Source organism: Triticum urartu, chromosome 5A, assembly GCF_056163025.1.
Source record: "Triticum urartu cultivar PI428250 chromosome 5A, HENAU_Tu73, whole genome shotgun sequence".
NCBI lineage: Eukaryota > Viridiplantae > Streptophyta > Magnoliopsida > Poales > Poaceae > Triticum > Triticum urartu.
The window spans coordinates 211,462,653-211,482,939 of NC_141877.1; positions in this window are offsets into that span (position 1 = coordinate 211,462,653).

The following is a 20,287-nucleotide window of genomic DNA, read 5'->3' on the forward strand; positions in this document are numbered from 1 at the left end:
AGTGCCTATTCCAGACACCAGAGCTACTTTATCTGCACCAGCTACAACTTTAGTGCCACCGGCTCCAGCACCTACTCCACCAGCTCCATCTACATCGACTGATGCCTTCGTCCTTGGAGTTCTGACTACACCACCACCTGAAGACTAAGCCTGAGTGTCGATTTAGCACTATGCATTTTTTACGAAATTTTTGGTAACTTGTTGCCAAAGGGGGAGAAAATGTATATATCATAGGCTTCGAGAGAGAGCGTTGCTTTTTATTCTCTCTTTTTGTTTGGTGGTTAAACTTCGTTTATTTGCTTGGTTTAGATACTTTATACTTTGTGCTTGCTTGGATGATCATGTGTTTGATCATATGCCACCTTAATGCTTGTTGGATGACATTATAATTTTTATATTCCATATGATCATTCACTTTGCTTAGTGATGAGTGCGTGTATTTTAATTATTATAATTTTGAGCGCTCCACCAAGATGTATGTGACATGGAAGAGTAACCCATGATCCTAACTCTTTGTGCATTTGCAGTCAAAAGGAAATCTTAAACTATGCACAAATTTAGGGGGAGCTCTTGCTTTTCACATACTTCTCAAAGCGACAATGTTTTCACTCTTAATATCATTTGTCGAAGCTTTGATCTATATGTTGTCATCAATTACCAAAAAGGGGGAGATTGAAAGTGCAACTATCCCTAGGTGGTTTTGGTAATTCCTAACAACATATAGCTCATTTAGCTAATGCTATTTCAAGATTAATATCTCATGAAAGCTCAATGATTGGCATAACATGGATGAGAAAAGTGGACCCCTCAAAATGCTAAGGACAAAGGATTGGATCAAGCTCAAAGCTCAAGACTCTACATTTTCTATTTGAGTGATCCAAGATGACATTGAGTCTATAGGAAAAGCCAATACTATCAAGGAGGGATGAGATGTTGCTTAATGAGGTTCTTGCTCAAAATACTTAGTGATATGCTCCAAAACCCTCAACTACTTTCTCACATCCACATATGACCTAAACCAAAAGTCAAACTCGGCCCCACCAATTCTTTCTATCCGGCGCCACCGAGTTTCAAATGTCATAGCCACTGCCACAAACCCTATGAAAATCTGTCTCACCGATAGGGATCTCGGTCTCACCGAGATGGGGTTGTAATCTCTCTGTTTCCCTTCGTAACATTTCGGTCTCACTGAGATGAGCGATCGGTCCCACCGAGATTGCAATGTAAACTCTCTGTTTTCCCTTCGTAACGTTTCGGTCTCACCGAAATGAGCGATCGGTCCCACCGAGTTTACTTGACCAACTCTCTAGTTAGCTTATTACCAAAATCGGTCTCACCGAGTTTGTGTAATCGGTCTCACCGAGATTACATTATTCCTAATCCTAGTCATATCGGTCCTACTGAGTTGCATGTCGGTCCCACCGAAAACCCTAACGGTCACTAGCTTTGCTGAATCGGTCCGACCGAGTTTAATCATTCGGTCCCACTGAGTTTGGAAATTTATGTGTAACGGTTAGATTTTGTGTGGAGGCTATATATACCCCTCCACCTCCTCTTCATTCGTGGAGAGAGCCCTCAGAACAAACCTAGACTTCCAACCTATATTTTCTGAGAGAGAACCACCTAGGCTTGTGTTGAGACCAATATATTCCATTCCTACCATATGAATCTTGATCTCTAGCCTTCCCAAGTTGCTTTCAACTCAAATCTTCTTTCCACCAAATCCATATCCTGTGAGAGAGAGTTGAGTGTTGGGGAGACTATCATTTGAAGCACAAGAGCAAGGAGTTCATCATCAACACACCATTTGTTACTTCTTGGAGAGTGGTGTCTCCTAGATTGGCTAGGTATCACTTGGGAGCCTCCGATAAGATTGTGGAGTTGAACCAAGGAGTTTGTAAGGGCAAGGAGATCGCCTACTTCGTGAAGATCTACCGCTAGTGAGGCAAGTCCTTCGTGGGCGATGGCCATTGTGGGATAGACAAGGTTGCTTCTTCGTGGACCCTTTGTGGGTAGAGCCCTCCGTGGACTCGCGCAACCGTTACCCTTTTGTGGGTTGAAGTCTCCATCAACATGGATGTACGATAGCACCACCTATCAGAACCACGACAAAAACATCCGTGTCTCCAATTGCGTTTGAATCCTCCAAACCCTTTCCTTTACATTCTTGCAAGTTACATGCTTTACTTTCCGCTGCTCATATACTCCATGCATGCTTCCTTGAATTGTGTTAAGATTGCTTGATTTGTCCAAAGTTGCTAAAATCTGCCAAGAACTAAAATTGGGAAAGGCTAGATTTTTATTTGGTAAAGTAGTCTAATCACCCCCCCTCTAGACATACTTTTGATCCTACACGTATGCATCAATTTCTATGCTAGGTTGAAGCTTCTTCACTCTTGCCCTCCAATACATAGTCCTATAAACATACAACTAAACCTATGGTGTGATCCACACACGCACACATATGATGGGCACCAAAGGATAGCAACATAACCACAAGAAAATTAAACCAATCATAGTAATTCACCACTTACCGATAGGACAACGAAAATCTACTCAGACATCATAGGATGGCAACACATCATTGGATAATAATATGAAGCATAAAGCACAATGTTCATGTAGAGGGTAGAGCGGGTTGCGGGAGAGTAGACCGCTGTAGATAGATGGGGGAAGGTGATGAAGATGTTGGTGAAGAGGACGGAGGTGTTGGTGTAGATTGCGGTGACGATGATGGCCCCGACGGCGTTCCGGCGCCACCGGGAGAGAGGGGGAGAGCCTCCCTTCTTCTTCTTCCTTGACCTTCTCCCTAGGTGGGAGAAGGGTTTCCCCCCGTGTACATGGCCTCCATGGCGGCGGAGGGGCGAGAGCCCCTCCGAGATTGGATCTGTCTCTCATTGTTTCTTCGTTCCTGATTCTGCCCTTTCACCGTTTCTTATATTCCCGGAGATCCGTAACTCCGACTGGGCTGACATTTGGACACAATTTTTATCCGGATATTGGATTTCTTGCGGCGAAAGAAGGGCACCCCTGCCTCGTGGATCCCTCGGGCATCGTCTCACATTGATTCTTCTTACCAAAAATCACATATATTCCAAAAAAAATCTCCGTCAGTTTTATCCCGTTTGGGCTCCATTTGATATGGATTTTTTGCGAAACAAAAAACATGCAACAAACAGGAACTAGCACTGGGCACTGGATCTATATGTTAGTCCCAAAAATAGTATAAAAAAGTTGCTAAAAGTATATGAAAGTTGTATAATATTGGCATGGAACAATAAAAAATTATAGATATGAAGGAGACGTATCAGTGCTCAAAAGTTGTCTTGAGAAACTTCCTGTGAATGTCATCATGACACCAGCAGGGAAGAAGACAAATCCCAGACCAAAGGCGTGATATGGTCCAAAGGCTTCATACAGACAGAGGACTCACCAGAGTCACCCTAACACCAATGTTTTGCAAGGAAACCATACTCAGATTTATAAATATGAGTGTGTTTCATCAAATCGCTATATTCATAAGACCAAGAACTATTCTGCTTATTCTTATGAGTATTATTCATCCTCTGCAAGGCTATTTGCTAGGGGTTCAAAGCCAAAGTTCTCAGATGCTGCACTTAGACTCATTGCTTCTAAGCCACCCCTGAAGATGTGGGTTGTTAAGAAAAAATAACTCTCTTTTGCAGGGAAAGATCTCCAACAAAAAATCAAAGGCGTCTCATGCTTATGTTGGGGATCTAAAACATCTTGTGGGGCGCAAGATAAAATACCCAAATGGCCTTACTACGTATTTTGTTCCTGGAATCCTTGACAATCATCCTATTTGCCCTAACCGGGACCTAAACTTTCATAATCCGCTTGTTCGTCAAATGTTTATGCTTCACATTTCCCTTTGTGAAGCCTATCCCCCTAACTGCACTGTAGGGTATGATACCAAAGGCTTCTGAATGGATTGTGGACAGTGGATGCACTAACCACCTAACTGGTGATCGAATGCTTCTCATGGACTCAACCTTAGGTCCATCTGACAAGAGTCACATCACATTTGCTGCCACTGGTAAAAGCAAGGTATTGGGTCTATGTAGAGTTCCAATCTCAAAGGATCATCACATGGATAAAGTGATGCTTGTTGAATCCCTTGGTTTCAACTTAATGTCTGTCTCAATGCTTTGTGATCTAAACATGGTTGTGATATTTGGAAAATATCATTGCCTTGTGCTTATCGAATCTAACAAATCTCTAGTCTTTGAAGGGTACCGAAAAGATGATTTGTACATGGTAGATTTCTCAGCAGGACCACAGTTGTCCGTATGTCTTCTAGCAAAAGCTTCAGAGTGTTGGCTCTGGCATCGGAGGCTAGGGCATGCTGGCATGATGAACTTGTACACTGTCACGAAGAAGAAGCATGTCATAGGCATCGAGGGCGTCAAGGTCAAGAAAGATCATGTGTGTGGTGCCTGCGAAGCTGGAAAGATGACTAGGGCCAAACATCCCTTGAAGACAGTCATGACTACATCACATCCCTTCGAGCTGCTTCACATGGACTTATTCAGCCCTACTCACTACTCTACTCTTACTACCACTGCTTGCCTCTATGGTTTCTTCATTGTTGATGATTACTCGAGATATACATGGGTGCCTATAATCCTCTACAAGAATGAAGTGCAGGATGTCTTCAGACGATTTGCCAATCATTCCATGACGAACTATGGAATCAAGATCAAGCACATCAGAAGTGACAATAGCACAGAGTTCAAGAACACCGGCCTCGACACTTACATTGATACATTGGGCATCACTCATGAATTCTCAGCTCCATACACACCTCAGCAGAATGGCATCATGGAGTGCAAGAACAGAACCCTCATTGAGATGGCTCGGACGATGCTTGATGCGTACAAGACTCGAAGGAAGTTCTGGCCTAAAGCCATTGATACTGCATGCCAGGTCATCAACCATGTTTATCTTCACAAGCTTCTAAAGAAGACATCATATGAGATACTAACTGGTAAGAAGCCAAACGTAAGCTACTTCAAAGTATTTGGTGCTAGGTGCTAGATCAAGGATCCACATCACACATCCAAATTTGCACCAAAACCACATGAAGGTTTTATGCTTGGTTACGTAAAGGATTCGCACTCCTACAGAGTCTTCAACCTCTTTCACTATAAAGTGGTTCAAACTGTGGATGTGCGGTTCGATGAAACCTGCCAAATGTGCTAGATGAAGTCTCACCAAGTGAATCCATCAAGCTTATGGGTACTGGAGAAATCATACCTTCAGAGGCTCAGGCTGAAGAAGAACTCATCATTTCTGTACCTAATTAAGCGAAGACAATGCTCAGCCTAAAGTCAATGCCGACAATGAAGACAATGATCAGCAAGACCAAAGTCTTCGTCCAGTTCATCCTCGTGTTGCAAATGAATTATATATTGAGACGATAATCGATAGCATCAATGCACCTGGTCCGCTCACTCGTTCAAGAGCAACATAGGTAGCAAATTTCTGTGGGCACTTTGCATTTGTCTCTATATCTAAACACAAGAAAGTTGCTGAAGCCTTCATGGAACCTGAGTGGATTCAAATGATGAAAGAAGAGCTTCAACAGTTTGAGCTGAACAATGTGTGGGAATTAGTTAAGCGTCCTGACCATCGCAAGCATAACATCATAGGCACCAAATGGATCTGTCGCAACAAACAAGATGAGCATGGTCAAGTTGTAAGAAACAAGGCTCGTCTCGTTGCTCAAGGTTACACTCAAGTAGAAGGAATTGACTTTGATGAAACCTTTGCTCCGGTGGCTAGGCTTGAAGCCATTCGCATACTGCTAGCCTATGCCAACCATCACAACATCCTTATATACCAAATGGATATGAAGAGTGCTTTTCTGAATGGCAAGATTGAAGAAGAAGTGTATGTCGCACAGCCACCTGATTTTGAAGACCCATAATATCCTAACATGGTATACAAGCTTAATAAGGCACTGTATGGCCTCAAACTAGCCCCTCGCGCTTGGTATGAAACACTCAAAGACTTCCTGAAGAGCATAGGCTTCAAAGCTGGTTCACTAGATCCTACACTTTTCATGAAGACATATGATGGAGAACTGTTTGTGTGCCAAATCTATGTGGATGACATTATCTTAGGCTGCACCAACAAGAGATACAGTGATGAGTTTGGACACATGATGCAAGAGCAATATCAGATGTCCATGATGGGTGAGCTGAAATTCTTCCTAGGTCTTCTAATCCGTCATCAGAGCAATGACATCTTCACATCACAAGAGAAATACCTCAAAGATTGCCTGAAGAAGTTTGGAATGCAAGACTACAAAAGATACACGACGCCAATGCCAACCAAAAGTCATCTGGGCCCCGACGACAATGGTAAAGAGTTCGACGAAAAGGTATACTGCTCCATGATTGGTTCTTTACTCTATTTGCATGCATCTAGGCCAGATATAATGCTTAGTGTCTGCATGTGTGCCCGATTCCAAGCGGCACCAAAGGAGTCGCATCACTTAGCTGTCAAGCGAATTCTTCGGTATTTGGCTTACAACCCAACACTAGGATTATGGTATCCAAAGGGCTCAGAGTTTGATCTAGTTGGATTCTCAGATTCTCAGATGCTATTTATGCTGGTGACAAGGTTGATCGCAAGTCCACATCAGGCACATGTCACTTTCTTGGACGATCTCTTGTCTATTGGTCTTCGAAGAAGCAGAACGGTGTATCTCTCTCCACTGTTGAATCTGAATACATTGTTGTTGGATCTTGATGCTCTCAGCTTCTTTGGATGAAGCAAACTCTCAAGGACTATGGCATCCACCTGAAGCATGTGCCACTCTACTGCGACAATGAAAGCACCATCAAGATTGCCAATAACCTAGTTCAGCACTCGAAGACAAAGCACATACAGATGCGTCATCATTTTCTCAGAGATCATGTCATGAAGGAAGATATTGATATCATTCACATCAACACTGAAGAGCAATTGTCAGATATCTTCACAAAGCCCTTGGATGAGAAAAGGTTTTGCAGGTTGCGGTGTGAGCTAAATATCTTAGAATCCTCAAATGTCGTGTAATTGGACACACATCCTAATGCTTATGCATGTTGATGAGTTAGATGTGCAACACACAAAGTAACGTATATCTTTAATCAATGAAGACATACACTCTAAGTGTGAATACATTAACGCGGAATTTGACTTCGGAGCGCCATGATAATTGTGTGCCGTGTCTGGGTCTAATACTTCCTATACGGTGGGTAATGCCACCACCAAAATCCTTTTGAAGTGTTTCATGTGACATCATAATCGCATAGTCTTCGCATTTGGTTTGTCTTCCACATTGATTTGACTTCAAGGTTTATCTTCGCAATGTTGAGTTGGTCTGATATATATATATATATATATATATATATATATATATATATATATATATATATTCGTGTTCTGTCCTCTACATCACTCACTTATAGCTATGTCTTCATGCTTGAATCTTTTCTTTATCTAAGTGAATATGATTCGACGCTTACCCCTCTGTGCTTCTATCTCAAACTCTATCTGTCCAAATCATATGCATTCTATTGAAACATGTCGATTGTCTTCTGAGTCCTTGTCAGTAGAAGACATATAGACAAACATTTAAATATGTTTTAATTGCCATATCTATTTGCCTGAATACCGGAGAAGCCGAAACGACCACCCGACAATCCAGGCGTGCATGGGAACATGGATCAACTCCAAATGAGTTGCATGCAAGACACATGTCCTTCAGATGTGAACCGCCAGGGGCACCTGCATAATTACACTGTGCGGTCCCTATCCCTATAAATACACAACTCACCGCGATCATTATCTCTTCTTCCACCTCTCCGCCTCGCAAAAACCCTAGCCTCTACTAGCTCGTGTCAACGCTGGAGACGAAGCTCTTACTGCCGCGACCTCTTCGACACCGTCCTCACACCGGCCGCGGACCTCGTCCTCTCCGCCGCCACCATAGGTGTCTTCCGCCACCAATTTAGGGCGCGGGAGATTGAACTGCTCGGCCTCTCTCTTCACCTCGTCTAGTAGTTCACCAAGCGGCAATTAAATCTTAGTTTTTACTACCTTTTAGATCCGTCAGATCCATCCACTTCAACCAAAAGTGGTTTCTTCACTTCCAAATATGGATCCATCCTTGTCTGCATCTCATATCATGCCAAGTATATTCACTTATGCTTCATAACTAGTTAGATTCCTCACTTGTACTTATTCATGGATTAGTACAACTCTAGAACCGACTCTCTTCAAATAAGTGAATGTCTTCGTGCTATGAGGTCAATGTATTCAAAACTAATTTATCTTCAAAATCTTCTGAGAATACATATGGCCTCTTCCCCTTCCCTCGCATCTCTAATGCTGTCACAGGTACATGTCCGTGGGAGAATCCCTTGGTTCTCATAGTCTGCATTCATTTGCAGAGTTCTTACAGCTTCATATTCACTCACCTGAAGCCAGTTTCTGTCTGACTAGCAAGAGGAAGCCATTCACTGTATTGAAGCCTTTTAATCTTTATACAATGGCAACACAGAAATCAGGTAGAAAGGGCGACAGGCAGCGCCATGGAAATACAACCAAGGATTTGCCTCCAGATTTGTTTGAGCTATACAAGTTAGATCCTGAGGAGAGCTATGGCGAGCGCAAGACCCGAATACAATGGATTTGAAGATATTGGCCATAGTAATGGTTCATGTACAGATTTGTGACTGCTGAATATGCTGAAAAGAACGCCATCAAGGGCCCCTGGGAAGATATTCTATACAGAAATCTGTAGCCCAGGTCCAAGTCTGAAGCCATTGCTCAAACAAGAGGAGAGCTATTCTTGGTGATGACGCCCTTGAGAAACTCATCAAGATCAAACAAGAGGCCGAGATCTTCAACGATATGCCTCTCTTTGACGTGGATATTCTGAACAACTTCATTGAGGAGTGGTTCGACGACCAGAGCATAAGCATCACCTTCCACGGAGCTATTGCAAATGAGCTGGCTGTAGCTCAGAAGATTGTTGAGATGAAAAACAAAATTGACTATGAGAAGGCTCACTTCAAAAAGAACATGGCCAAGCTTTGCGTGGACGATGTTCATACTTTCAAGAAGATGTTGCATGAGCTCAAGTAGCAGTTTCACAACAAGCGTGAAGAAGCTAAAGGTTCAAGAGAGCGCATGAAGTACTTTGCGCAGAAATGCATTCAAGCTCACAATGAGGCTGAGAAGCGCAAGGCTCTTGGCCATCCTGGCATCGACCCAAGAATGGCTGCCAAGCAAACAAAGAAGTCTGCTGCGGTCTGAACTGAAGCACCAAGGCAGGAAGAACATCGTATTGTCTTCCCTGCCAGCATGACAGGCTCAAAGCTTAAGGTCCCCTCAGCAGCTTCAGAACTAAAGAAGACTAGGGCAGCAGAAGCTGATGCTAGGAAGCGCAAGCACAAGAACACCTCTGATGAAGCCCCATCCAAGAAGAAGCTGAAGACAAGGTCTTCAAAGAAAGAGCATGCTGCGGCCTCTGAGCCCCTTCTAGTTGAGCCCATCTCTGTTGCTCGACCAGCCTCCACCAACCAAGAGCATCGCCTAGTGATTCACGAGCCTGCTTTCACACAAGCTCCTTAAAATGAAGAAGTTCCAACTGTTGACCCCACAACAGCTAAAGACATTGATCATGAAGACAATGTTGAAGATGATGAAGTCCTTCCTCAACTCGAGCATAAAGTGGTATCATCGCCTATTCTTACAAATAGCAAACTCATCAGCATTGGTCGTCCATTGACGCCAATTGCTCAGGATGATTCATAGGCCGATCGACCTCAACAAGACACCCCCATTTATGAACATACACCCAGAACTCCAACACCTCAAGTCACCACATTGGTGGTTGACGATGATGACTACATGGTACAGACCTCTCCGTCACCATAGGCGTCGCCCACTTTCCGCAAGCTTCGCAAAGGCCCCAGGCCACAGGTCACCATGTCGAGCATTCCAGAAGGGGAAGTGCAACCAACCTCAATAGCATGTCAAGTGTTTCCTGAAGCCACCCCAACTGTGAATGTCTTCAAGTCTAAAGCTAAAGCTACTGAAGACACTCCGATTGCATCAGCTGATGAAGAAAAAGAAGAACCATGAGAAGAAGAAAGAGTTGCTACACCCCTCCAACTGACCAAGTCATTCTCGAGGAGAATGAGTCTGTGCCCGACCCTCCTATTGCTGAACAGACGGAGGTTGAAACTACTAAGGCTGCCACAAACAATAATGTTGAAGCCAATATGGAATCTGAAGCTAATATGATGCCTGAATCTCAAGTACAACCTGAAGCCACTGTGCATGGTGAAGCAACTGTTCCATCTCCAAGGCCTCACACAATTGAACAGGCCTTTGATCATGGAAAGTTGGTCACTGTGAAATGGCCCGTCATGGTGCATCCCACTACTCCCGGACCTCAGTATGACTAACATGTGGAGTAGAGGCCACAAGTTCAGAAGCCAAAGCCCAGGATGCCAAGGCTTCCAGGTGTTGCCACATCCCCAGGATCGTTCAACGTGAACAACATCAAGTCACACAATACCTTCTTCGATAGCGCCAAGAATCCATACTCGAAGCCAAAGATCTCATCTGATCGATTCGGGAGCTATCATCAACGTAGCTACTACTCCAGCATTCTATACAATCAGGGGCGAATCTTTTCGCACATGCGCCTTGATTGTGAAGCCATTACCGGGCTGCCCTGTCTTGAAGAAGCCCTTGACTGTTTCAGGGAGGTTGGTCTTCTCCCATTCGTTACTGACAAGGAGCACTGGAATGAAGAACTGCTGCTACAATTCTATGCCACTCTTCACATTCGTGGCTACAACAGGGATCCGAAGACATGGGTCCTTGAGTGGATGTCAGTAGATGTGCATCATGAAGCCAAAGCTCAAGACATCATCGATCTTACATCCCTGCCCACTCTAGGCGAATTCTATGAGCCTGGTTGTTAGTGTCATCGCGACGAACTGCAGAGTGTCTTCCAGAGGCCTGAACCCAATATGATTCAGATGCTCAGTATGATGAATCCTTTTGCCTCAAGATGCTGACTATCCCAAGGAATTCTTCGTCAAGGACCTCGAGTACTTACCCCACACAGTTTATCACATTCTGGGGCGTATTCTATGGCCAATCAAAGGATACACTGCTGAAGCTAAACTTCAGGGAGCCATGAAGACTTTGGTGTTTTACATCATCAATGGCATCAGATTCAGCAACAAGGATTTCTTCATCAGACAACTTGCTGCATCTGGGATTGATGTGTTTGGCCTAAAGTTTTATGCTCCATGGGTGATGCGCCTGATCAAGATCCACTCTTTTGTTGACCATCAGCCCTCAGCGCACAACCATCTTGTCTTTCTTCTTAAGGTTGATTTGTCCGTCGAAGCCATCTACCCAGAGCCTTCCAAGGAGCCGCTATATCTTCATAATGTTGATCATCGAAGCTTCACACAGCCAATAGAAAGCATTCATGTCCCCAATGCGGAACCTCCTGCTTATCCTCTGGCTGGCAATATACATGTGCCTCATCCTGCAAACACCGAAGCCACTGACAGTACAATTGCTCAAAGGCCTCAGAAGCGTTCTCGTGCACTCAATGACCGAGAGCTTCTTGTGGCCTTACATCAGAAGCAGGATAAGCATCATGACTGGCTAAAGCATCAGATGCAGAGTATATTGGTGGACGTCAATCACATCAGAAATTTGGCCACAAAGAACTCATTCGTAGCCCATGAAGCCTGTCGGGGGTCTTGGAAGAGTCTCACACTACTTCGCCGAGGGCTTCAAATTTGATTCCAGACCTCCACGCAATGCAAGCTGGCGCCGCACTCCATCAATAGAAGATTCTAAGTACTCGTCTTTGGCTGCAACTGTTGTTGCTAGAGTCGTCAATGAAGAATACGATGCCACTTCCCCAACAATGGCTTCAGTCCATCTCGACACTACACCAAGCCCTTCTGCACCACCGAACTCCAATGTCGACCCTCCAACTACATCTACTCCTGATAGGAACCAGTAGATATTCTATGTCTTCAAACCTTTTTGGTCATTACTGACAAAAGGGGGAGAAGCATATGAGTTGATAGTCTTCAAGCGGGTCCTTATGGGTGGTTGCACTATTTTTGCCAAGTGTTTACAACTCTCGTTTTTTGATACATTGGGTTCTCTGGGTTGTAACACTTAAACTCGATGGTCATCTGCTAGTTTTGCTGCTACTCTGTGATGCGATGATAAATTCCGCATGAAGTCATTCCGCAAACGTCCATTTTTCATTATGCATTATCATTATCTTCGTTATATCCCTATATGCATGATGAATTGTCTTCATAAGTTGCAGAGGATCTCCACAAAGTAAAACCCGCCATGTGCATTTGCATTCGAAAGAAAACTGCTTATATGCACATCTTCAGGGGGAGCCTTTTGCTACTTATCAAGACCATGCCGTAATTCCCAACTTTCACATACTTTTATCCCCGTTGAAAACTTCAACCAGTTTGTCATCAATCACCAAGAAGGGGGAGATTGTAAGTGCATCTAGTGCCACCCCTAGTTGGTTTTGGAGTATTGACGACAAACTTGCTTGAGTGACTAATGTGTTTGTGAGAATTGCAGGATAACACAGGTAGTAGTCCCTCATTGATTCGGTTTACCTACCAGAGTGTTGGGGAACGTAGTAATTTCGAAAATTAACTACATACACGCAAGATCATGGTGATGCATAGGAACGAAAGGGGAGAGTGTCATCCACGTACCCTCGTAGACCGTAAGCAGAAGCGTTATGACAATGCGGTTGATGTAGTCATACGTCTTCACGATCGACCGATGCTAGTACTGAACATAGGGCACCTCCGCGATCTGCACACGTTCAGCTCGGTGACATCCCACGAACTCACGATCCAGTAGAGCTTCGAGGGAGAGTTCCATCAGCACAACGGCGTGATGACGGTGTTGATGAAGCTACCGACGGAGGGCTTTGCCTAGACACCACTACGATATGATCGAGGTGGATTATGGTGGAGGGGGGCACCACACACGGCTAAAAGATCAATGATCAACGTGTGTGTCCATGGGGTGCCCCCTTCCCCCGTATATAAAGGAGCAAGGGAGGAGGCTGGCCGGCCCTAGGAGGGCGCGCCAAGAGGAGGAGTCCTCCTCCTAGTGGGAGTAGGACTCCCCTTTCCTAGTCCCACTAGGAGGGGGAAGGAAGGAGTGGGAGAGGGGAAAGGCAAGGGCCCCCCCTTCCTTGTCCTATTCGGACTCAAGGGGAGGGGGCGCGCGGCCTGCCCTGGCCGGCCCCTATCTCCCTCCACTAGGGCCCATCAAGGCCCATTAGTCCCCGGGGGGTTCCGGTAACCCCTTCGGCACTCCTGTTTTCTCCGAGATCACCCGAAACCCTTCTAGTGTCCGAATATAGCCGTCAAATATATCAATATTTATGTCTCGACCATTTCAAGACTCCTCGTCATGTCCGTGATCACATCCGGGACTCCAATCTACCTTTGGTACATCAAAACACATAAACTCATGATACCGATCGTCACCGAATGTTAAGTGTGCGGACCCTACGGGTTCGCGAACTGTCGGATCACGGATTTCGGCAAAACCCTCGAGGTTCGAACACTGGGGTGCGCACGAAGGTTTTCTCCCTATCGATCCACGCCCTAGCTCGTTAAGATCTCCCGGATGAACTCGACGAACTCACAAGACAAAAGACACAAGATTTATACTGGCTCGGGCCACCGTTGTGGTGTAATACCCTACTCTAGTGTGGTGGTAGTGGATTGCCTCTTAGGCTGATGACGAACAGTACAAGGGGAAGAAGAGCCTCCTGAGGTTGAGGTGTTCTTGTGCTTGGGGAACTTGTGTGGGTGAGATGCCTCTGAATGAGTTCTCCCCCCGTCGTCCTTCTTTTCTCTCCCCCCTACTGTGGTGGCTAGCTCTACTTATATAGGCCCTGGTCCTCTCCCCGAATATTGAGCGGGAAGGGAGCCAACAACGGCCAATTTGAAAGGGGACAACTAGTACAACTTATCCTGACAAAAGTAATCTTCTCCTGCAAAAGGCTCTGGTGGTGACGCCGTCTTGGGATCCATGGTGACCTTCGTCTTGCCATCCTGCTGGTCTTGGTCTCGTTGCACCGATATGGAAACCTTTGCTTGATGCCTCGGTACTCCGCGCCTGCGCTTGCCCCTTGGCACCAAAAGATGAAGCAAGCACGCTGCGCGCGCTGGCACCCGCTTGGTCTCGATCGTCATGGCTCACGTCACGGCGACCAAGTGAGGTTTGCCTTGCCTTGATCTCTCCGCCCCTCACGAGCCTGCCTGGCGAGGCCGCTCTTGAGGAGGTCTTGTGTCATCCGCCTCGTGAGGCTTGGCCCCTCGGGAGGGTCTTGAATACCTGGTCGATGAAGATGGGCCGTACAGACCTGCTAGCTCAGCCACGCCGTGGGCCGCAGGCAGGCAAGCCTAGGGACCCCCGTTCCCAGAATGCCGACAGTACCCCCCGGGCCCAAGGCGCGCTCAGGCTTGGCTTCGACGTGAAGCCAAAGGTCAAGCACGGAGTGCCATGGGCCCCAAAAGCCTGCGGCCTCGGTTGACGCGTGGTGGTTGATTGGACGTGGGCGTCTCCTCTTCCCCACGCTGCCTTGAATCCGCCTAGCTATGCGGCCCCTGCAAGCTACACAATTATTCTCCCATCGCTTACACCTTGCTTCCCTAGTCCCTCTGCTTCCTCGAGACTCTGCTCCTCCTCTCCAATCTGACCTGCACTCCGCCTGCTTCATCGCCATGTCGCCGAAACAAGCAGACAAGGGGAAGAAGCCTCTGTCTTCGCCAAGTGCGCCTCCAGCCGCCGAGCCTGCAGTCAGCCGATCCTTGGTGCTCAACGACAAGGCCATGGACAAGGTGCATCCCATGCTCGCCAACAGTTTCAACGAGTGGGGGGAGATGGTGGCTTGGCCTGCGTCTCGTACTCGCATTGCTCGGGCGGCCACCGAGGTCCCAATCTTCATTGATGCCGTTTGGGCAGGCCTGATTCCCCCTTTCTCCGCCTTCTTCAACGCGGTGCTTGAACATTACCAGATACATATGCTACATCTCGACCCCCAATCCGTGACTCTCCTTGCCGTCTTCGCCTTCGTGTGTGAAGCCATGGTGGGCATGGCTCCTTCTGTGGGCCTTCTCCGCCATTTCTTCTCATTGCATCTGACTGATTCCCGGAAAAGCTCGTGGTGCGTGAGCTTCCAAGCCTTGGCCACAACGGCGGGTGCGGGGATCGACTTCGAGCTTCCTCCCTCCACGAGAGAGTTTCAGACATGGTGGGTATTTGTCGACGCCGGTGTGCTTAGCCCTCTGCTCCACGCCCTGTCAGCGCCTGCCGTTTCCCACTCTGGCTGGGGCTAGGAGAGGCTCGCGAGCCCCCGTCTTGTCCCCGTCTGGCTCAGGCTAAGGATGCTGAAGGACCGCAGCGTGACCGTACCGATGGTGGTGAAGGAGTTCATCAAACGGTGGGTTGCTCCGCTTCAGCGCCATTCTCGCCCGATGTGGACCTTGCTCAGCAGTCAGGAACATATGAGGTTTCAACAGTCCGGGCTACCCCTTGGGACGCGGCAAACGGTGCTTTAGGTCCTGACAGGTGTCCCTTCACCGGACGACTTGCTTGGGAAGAACTGTCTGTTGTACCACTTCAAGAACAAGGCTGAATTCGTAGGGAGCATGCCTCCCTTTGACAAGTGGGGGTTACGTCCGGACGGCCTGGTGGGGTCCCGCGAGAACCCTATCAGCGTGGTTCCCCTCTTCGTCGCTGGCGCCGAGCTCGTCCCGAATGTGGGTGCAGGGGGACGAGTGCCACCAGAGGCTGGCGGCACGAGTGCTGATGTGTGGACACCGCCTGGGGATCCTGGGGCGTCGTCCTCAGGATCTCGTGATTCTGGGACGTCGGTCGCTGAGATGATGCAGCACGTGGCTCCCGAGGCCGAAACTCCGGAGGCCTCGGGAAGTTGCGGTGAGACGGCGCCCGACTGTTCTCCGCAGCCAGGCACCCCTGAATTTGTTCTCTCAAGCACTTCTCTGGCTGCACCCCATACTGGCAACCACGTTCAGCACTTCAGTCAGCTTTGCGTGCACTTCGAGGAGCTCCGCAAGAGGAAAGGATCTCCGAGTGAGAGCTGTATCTTCGGTCCATTGAAGCGACGAAAGTACATCGCTGTCGACGAGTAAGTACTGCACCTCGTGATTTCTTGATTGCTGGTTTCCTCCTGACACTGGCTCTTCAGGACCCCTTCTGCCAGGGCCATTGAGTCCCCCGAGAAGCAACCCCCACCTTCTTCAGCACCCCCGTAGGCCTTGAGCATCCCGAGCCTGCATGCCACGCCCGGAGCCGAGCCTTCATGGCATTTTGAATCTGCGGCTCAGTCGACCTTCCTCCACGGCCTGGCTTGGAGCTTGGCGGGAATTCCCTGGACTCCTCCTCTGGTCATGGACAGCAGCTGGTTGGCTTCAGTCTTCAGCTCCTCCTCAAGCAGCGGGCCCCGACTGGCCGGGGCCCCTCGTGAGGTCGGGTTGGCACCTGGAGCGGCACCAGCCCACAGCCCCCCTGATGAGAGGGGGGTGCGCTGCTCCACATCCCGCCTGCAGCCCCCGTGGTGGAGGACGAGGTGGGCCATGCGTTGGAGTTCGAGCGCAGGCGGAGCGTCGTTCATCATGACCTCTTCTAGGAGGCATGAGCGCGATGAGCCGACTTGGTGACTCGCAGGTGTCGACACGCGCCTCGAGGCCGAGGGTCTTTGGCTAGCGGAGGAGTGGCACAAGCTGAAGGTGGCCAGCAACCTTGGGCACCACCAGCGCGAGCTGGAGAACAGGAAGGCCGACGCTTCCCTTGCGGGCTCCCGTGAGGCCTGCTCGCGAGCTCTGCAGGAGGCTCGAGACGCTGACCGCCGTCACGAGGCCGCGGAGAAACATGCGTGGGACTTCCAAGCCTGGAGCGCTGTCTTGGATCAGCAGCTGGAGGCGCCCAGGGCTACTCTTGCGTCGTTGAGGGGGTCGCCAGCCGAGGAGGAAGAGATCCGAAAGCGCGAGGAGGCGTTGGCGCTGGAAGCCGTGGAGCAAAGCCTTGAACTCGAACGGCTAGAGACGAGGGAGCGCTAGGTTGCTCAGGCGGAGGACGACATCGGCGCGTGCGAGGTCAGGCCCCAGGAGGAGGTCGACCGCCGTGTGGCCGAGGCTCGCGCGGATCTCGAGAGCCGGCACAACCTGAAGCTGAAGCTCATGGAAGTTGGGGCCGCTGTTAGGACTGCTGCCCTCAAGTCCCGGCTGGTCGAGGTGGAGCAGCACGAGGAGGCCACCGCATCAGCCCTAGCCTCGGTGCAGGCTGAGCTAGTTTCATCCCGCGCCGAGCTGCTCTCTCTTCGGCAGCGGGTCACCGGCGCCGAGTCCGTCACGTGGCTGAACAGGGACGAAGTGCTTGAGTGGTGGATGTTGGAGCATGTGCACGCCCCCATGCTTGAGGACCTCAGGAATAGGGCCAACACTGCCCTGGGCCATATCTGCGATGAGAATGCTCCTCATCCCCATGCAAATGACTACGCCAGCCACCTCCGCTTCTTTGGGGATGTGGTGACGCTCCTGCAGAACCGTTCCGAGAGGGCTCGCCAACTTGTTGAGGAGTGGAGTCCCTGTCTGCTCGGGCGCACGTTCTCCCGCGTCTTCAGCAACCTCAGGAACATCGACCCCGACTTCGATTTTGACGCTGCCATTGCTCCCGTACCGGAAGCCATCCGGGGCGATTTGGCGCGATGGGTTGAAGACAATGTGGATGCGCTGGTCAGGGCCTTCACTTCTGACGACGACGGGGTTGTGGTCGTGGCACACGAAGGCGTCGTGGTTGACGACGGCGACGCCGGTGCCGGTGAAGGTGGAGGTGAAGCCAATGATGGCGACAGCGATGCCAGCGGTGCATTAGAGGATGATATGGGAGATACGGCGAGCGACATATCCGGCTGATTCCTCGTTCCCCTGTCGTTTACCCTGTAAAAACTTGGGCGTGGCCCTAGAAGACTGTAAGAGCATTTTGAGAGGGGGAGCCCCTCATGTAAACAATCGTAGCTTTTATCCTTCCATGCTAAATTGAGTACGTGTCTTCACGAGCTTACGCATGCCGGGGCAAGGTTGTTGTTGTGTTTTACCTTAGCTTGGACGAGCCGAAAACCAGCCCAAGAGATTGCAGGTTTTTGAGGAGCTCCTGATGAGTTCGTCAATACGCCTGAGGGGGCCACATGATAAGCAAGCACCAGCCATGGCTTGGCGAGTGCGTGTCTCATGTGCTTCATGCCCAGCCCGGCTCGCGAGGGGGGGAGCGACTGTCGCGAACTCTGAAATAAGGAAAGAACGAGACTGCGAGAAATAGTTTGAACGAGAAAAGGCATCCCCCCGCATGCATCAAATAAAATTCAACTTCAACTTAAATCCAAATCCAGAAGGTAGGGTTACAGAAAAGAGATCCAAAGAAAATGGCTGCGTCTGGCGCCTAGTCTAGTCTTCGACGTCTTCTCACCAGCGCGGAGCTAAGTGCTGCCACTGGACGTGGGAGGGAGCCCCCGAGGCTTGAGGGTGGCTCTCCTGAGGCTCTGGGGCGTGTACAACCCTACTCATTATTACGTGAGAGTGTCATGGGCGGCAATCTTAACAAGCATGAGCCTTACTTCATATCGCCTAACGAGGGCCCCTCCTTGCGCCACCCCTACCACCGCTGGGACGACCGGAAACTAGGATGGCCCAACGAGGGAAGAGGGGACGCCAGCGGTGCCCTCGACGACCACGGGTCCTTTGCCGGGGGAAAGGTTGCCGTCATCACCCCGGCAGAGGGCCTACCTCCAGGCGTTGCTTTGCTCCATGCGACACAGGGAGGGGCATGCTCCTGGCGCCATCCACACAGCACCCAGCGGGTCTCTCCCGTCTGGGCGGGCATTGCCTTGCCGGAACCATCGTTTGGCGCCGTGACCTGGTTCATCTTTGACTCATGGTTAGCATAAGCATGCTCCTGAGGGATTAATGGTACCCTGTATCTGTCGTCGACGGCAAGGCCGGCGGGGCTCTTTGGCGGCTCCTAGAAGGCTTCAGCTCCTAACGCCTCCTCCTCCCATCCTGGCCCGAGGAACTAGTCGGGGTCGTCCTCCGGCGTGTACCCCTGGTCCATCATGCGGGGCACATAGGCTTCCGGGGCTGCCACCCCAAACACCTCGCCGTAGTGCTCCATGCTCCACGTCGCCCGGCCCAGCGCGGCGTCCCGAGGATGATAGCGTGACGCCTTGCTGGGGCCATGGGGGACAACGCTCGTGCCCATGCTCATCGGAGGCGGCGTGGGGGCAACAGGGCCCCCGGCGCCGCCGGCCCTCCTGGCGTCGATGAAGCCCCCAGACGCACCCGAGGGCGCGTGGTTGCGGCGAGGCCTGTCGTGAGGTCCAGTAGTGGCCCGGGAAGGGAGCAGATAGGAGAAAGGCGGCACTCCTGATGCCGCTGCATCCAGCAGCTCAGCGACACGTTCAGAAGTGCGTCGGCGGCCGCTCTCCATCAGCCGGCACCGCAGCAACTCCCGCGCCACCATGAGCGCTGCCCGCATGTTCGCCTGCTCCCGCCGGGTGTGTGGTGTAGTTGCTGGGGCGTGGGTTGCGGCCCTTGCAGCGGCTCGCGCTTGTCGTGGAGTGAGAGTGGATGACGCTTGGCCGCGCCGCCCGTGCCCCGCAGCGTTAGGCGGCGCTCGCGCCGCCTGGAGCGCGGGGTTTAGGTCTTCATGGGCATGTGGCACCTCCCGGGCTGGCCAGGCTGCCCAGCGGTCGGAGTCGGCCCTTGGGTCGCCGGACATCAGGGCGGGCGAGCGTCGGCGGGTCGATTGGCGGGGAAGAGACTCTAGAGCACCCTTACCTAGCGCGCCAAATGTTGGATCACGGGTTCCGGCAAAACCCTCAAGGTTCGAAAACTGGGGAGGGCGCGAAGGTTTTCTCCCTATCGATCCACGCCCTAGCTCGTTAAGATCTCGTGGATGAACTTGACGAACTCACAAGACAAAGACACAAGATTTATACTGGTTCGGGCCACCATTGTGGTGTAATACCCTACTCCAGTGTGGTGGTGATGGATTGCATCTTGGGCTGATGACGAACAGTACAAGGGGAAGAACAGCCTCATGAGGTTGAGGTGTTCTTGTGCTTGGCAAACTTGTGTGGGCGAGA